This window comes from Triticum dicoccoides, chromosome 5A (assembly GCF_002162155.2).
Source record: "Triticum dicoccoides isolate Atlit2015 ecotype Zavitan chromosome 5A, WEW_v2.0, whole genome shotgun sequence".
Taxonomy (NCBI): domain Eukaryota; kingdom Viridiplantae; phylum Streptophyta; class Magnoliopsida; order Poales; family Poaceae; genus Triticum; species Triticum dicoccoides.
The window spans coordinates 152403703-152407924 of NC_041388.1; positions in this window are offsets into that span (position 1 = coordinate 152403703).

Sequence of the window (4222 nt, forward strand, 5' to 3'; positions counted from 1 at the left end):
CGGCCTGGGAATGGTGCAGCCATGTGGGCGCTCCCAGCTGAAGGTAGAACTCTGAAAGACGTCACCTGGTGTTGTTGAAGATGAAGTGATGCTGAGGAAGTGAGCGATGTGCGGTGAAGACGTCGTCCCTCATGAGCCCCCAGGCCCAGGGGCCTCGGGAGGCTCCGGTGGCACGTGCAGGTCTTCGGGGACCATCGCCACCTCCGTCAGGACCGTGCGATGCCAGACCTCCTGAGCCTCCAGAATGCTCCTCAACAGGCGCTGATGTGCGGCGACCGCGCTCGGCAGGACGAAGGGCATGCGAACGTAGCTGTGAGGTGGTCCCTCGCAGCGTCCTATGGCCGAAGGCCATAGGTGCTCTTGAGACGCAGCTTGGTTGAGCCCTGGTACGTCGACATAGACGCGCAGTCCTCCATCCTCGCCTGGATGTGGGGCCACGGCAGGTAAGCGGCGGCTGCCGCGCATGACTTTGGACTCTTGTAGCTCATGGGTGTTCCTTGCGATGAACTCCTGAGGGTTTGGTCTCCTTGGACTTGTACCTTCCTGAGGGAAGCGTGCTTGAAAGCACCCCTCCAAGTGGTGCCCGAGCGCCTCCCCCGCGACCTTGGCAAGGTCGGCGGCTCTCCAAGAGAGAGCCCCCAAGCCCTGCCTGAGGAGAGCGCCGGGCACGCCTTCCTATGCGTGAGAGGGTGGCGCTCCCTGATCGGGCGCGAATCCTAACACAATACCTCCAGAGCCGCCTGCCTCCTTGTGGCTCGGGCTAGGTGAGGTCTTCTTCTTCTTGAGGGTCGCCTCTGGAGGCCTCCCGCTCCTGCAATCTGGGTCTTCGATTGCTGCAGCTTGGAACGCATGCTCGAGCGAGCACACTGCATCCCTTTCTTCAAAGGGTACGGTGATGACTCCACCGCTTCCTGGCATCTTGAGGACATTGTAACCATGGTGAGTCACTGCCATAAACTTGGCTAGGGCTGGGTACCCGAGGATGGCGTTGTACGGCAGGCAGATGTGAGCGACATCGAAGTCGATGAGCTCGGTGCGGTAGTTGTTGCGTTACCCGAAGGTGACCGGAAGGTGAACCCGCCCAATCGGAATAGTGGAACCATCGATGACTCCTGAGAAAGGCTTGGTCAGCTGAAGCTGGTCGTACGGCACTTGGAGATTATCGAACGTCTCGACAGACAGGACATTGAGTCCTGCCCCGCCATTGATGAGGGTCCTGGTGACCTGCACATTGCTGATAACTGGGAAGCAAAGCATCAGGAAGGTTCTGGCCGTTGCCGCACACTTGAGCTGGTCTGCGGAACTGAACGTGATTGTGCACGTAGACCACCTGAGAGGGCATGTGGCCTCAAGCTTGGGAAGGATTGCATTCACCTCGTGAGCAAACTTCTTGAAAATCCGCTGTGAGGCTGGAGCCTGGGCGCCACCCAAGATGCAAGCAATTGCACGCGGCTCTTGGAAGCCCCCAGCCCCATCGTCTTGGTGTTGGTCGTCGTTCCTCCTTGGTGGAGGCGGCAGAGGAGGGAGGCCTGCGTTGCCGTGGGGGCGGTCCTCACGAGGCTGGTCCCTCCAGCCTCCCTCGCGAGGCTGGTCCTGCCAGCGGTCCTCGCGAGGGCGGTCACGCCATCCCTAGCGAAGGCCACGGTCTTCCCATCGTCCACCGCCTCTTCCTCCTCCTCGGCCATAGCCCATGTCGTTGCGCTCTGGGCGTCAGCCGATTCGCCCATCTCACATGGCTCTGAGCTCTTGACATTCGTTGGTGTTGTGGGTGTGGAGGTCGTGGTACATGTAGCACCGTCCACCCTTGGATGACTCAGGCTGATCCCTGCCTCGCTTGGTGTCCGGTTCCGCTGCTAGCACGGCAGCCCCCTTGCGCTTCACGTCTTTGGCCCTGAGCTTCTTTTCTTCCGGGTCGGCTGCCGGGAGCTCGAGGAGGGAGAGACGCCCTTCCTCAGCCCTGGCGCACTTGGTCGCCAAATTGAACAGCTCTAGGGATGTGCACAGGTCTTCATGGATTGCTATCTCTTCCTTCATCTTGACGTCGCGCACGCCGTCGGAGAAGGCTGAGATGATAGCTTCTTTAGTCACCTTGGGGATCTTGAGGCGAGCGTAGTTGAAGCACTGGATGTACTTCTGCAGGGTTTCTCCTAGCCGTTGCTTGATGCGACGTAGGTCGCTCACGGCCGGGGGCTGGTCGCGAGTGCCATGGAAGTTGGCGATGAAGCGGGTGCGCATCTCGCTCCAGGAGGAGATCGTGCCGGGAGCCAGGTTCAGGAGCCAGGTGCGGGCGCCATCCTTGAGCGCCATGGGGAACCAATTCTCCATGACCTTCTCGTCTCCGTTGGTGGCTACGATGCCCAGCTTGTAGAGCTGCAGGAACTCCGCGGGGTCCGCTGTGCCATCGTAGCAGGGAGGGAGGTCAGGCTTGAACTAGCCTGGCTATGTGACGTCGCGCAGCTCGGAGGTGAAGGCGAGGCAGCCTGCCGTGGCCACCGGTGCCCTTTGCTGGTGCTAGACTCGTCCTTGCGGTCACCATGCGCCGCCACTGGGAGCAGCGTGGGGTCTTGTCGTGGAGGCGCTGGGGCGCGATCTCGGCGCGCCGGCGCTGGGAGCGCGAGAGCACCTTCCAGGGGACGTGGGATCTCTTGGCAGCTCCCTTCTTGCTGCGCAGGCGCCGGACATGGAGGGTCTCGCCCCGGGGCTGCGCGCCTCGGAGCCAAGGCACCTTCTTGGGGAGGAGGCGGCGGAGGCGCCTCCTGATCCTTGCTTCATGCGCGGGACGGAGGGCGAGGCAGCGAGAGGGACCGCAAGGGGGAGCCCCCTGCGGCACTGACGAGCTCAGTGATGCGGGCGAGCTAGTCCTCGTAGAGGTCGTCGACGGGGCGATAGTGCAGGAGCTCCCGCGCCAAGAGCAGTGAGGCGTGCGCATCCATGGGTGCGCGACGGGCGTGGGACGACGAGCCAGCTAGAGTCTGCGACGGGGTGGCGGTGCGGCCATCCTGCCGCACCGAAGGATGTTGGGACGAGGCCTGCTGCTCGTGCCCCGCCGGGCCGGTGGCGGCGTTGGCGGTGGGCGACGGGGAACGACGAGGGGGGCCGCCATCGGGCGCCGTCTGGGCGACGCGAGTGGCGCGGGCAGCCCAGCTCTCGGCGCGAGCCCGGCGAGCATCAGCCACGGACACGACGGAAGATCGCACGCGAACAGCGGAAGAAAGATTCCGGTGCACCCCTACCTGGCGCGCCAAATGTTGGATTTCGGGTTCCGGCAGACCCTTGAGGTTCGAACACTGGGGTGCGCGCAGAGATCTCTCCCCTACCTATCTATGTCCAATCCTCTCGTGCGAACTAAGATGAAAATGATGAACAACACAAGAGACACGAGGTTATACTGGTTCGGGCCACCGTTGTGGTGTAATACCCTACTCCAGTGTGTGGCGTGGTAGATTGCCTCTGGGCTGATGATGGACAGTACAGGGGAAGAACAGCCTCATGAGGTGTGTTCTTGAGCTGGTGCGGTGTGTTCTACTTATTCTCTACAGGGTTTCTCTGTCTTTCCCCTCTCTCTTCTCTCTTTTTTCCCTTCTTTCTCTTTTTCGTCTCCCCCCTTTCCTTTGTGGAGGCTAGCTTTATTTATAGAGGCCCTGGGCCTCTCCCCGAATAATTGAGCGGGAAGGGCGCTAATAATTGGCCATTTTGAAGGGGAACATCTAGTACAAGTTATCCTGACCAAAGGTGGTCTTCGGCTGCCAAAAGCACTGGTGATGACGCCGTCTTGGGCTCCACGATGACCTCCGTTCGGCTGGTCTTGGTCTCGTTGCACCGGAATGGTAACCTTTGCCTGATGCCTTGGCCTGTGCTTGCCCCCTTTGCACCAAAGGGGAAACAAGGACCCTACGCAGGCCGGCACCCGCCTGGCGCCCGCCTGGCCTCGATCGTCATGGCTTGCGTCATGGGATCCTCACGAGGTACCCTTGCATTGATCTCTCCGCCTCCTCGCGAGCCTTCCTGAAGAGGCTGTCTTTGAGGAAGCTTCCGGTCGTCCGCCCCGCGAGGCTCGGCCCCTCGTGAGGGTCTTGAGCTTGAGTTGATGAAGATGGGCCGTGCTGGGCCCCCACTTGAGCCACGCCGCAGGCAGGCAAGTCTGGGGACCCCCGTTCCCAGAATGCCGACACATATGATCCGCCCCTTGGAGGGGGCGTAGGCACTCGACGACGGTCATCAC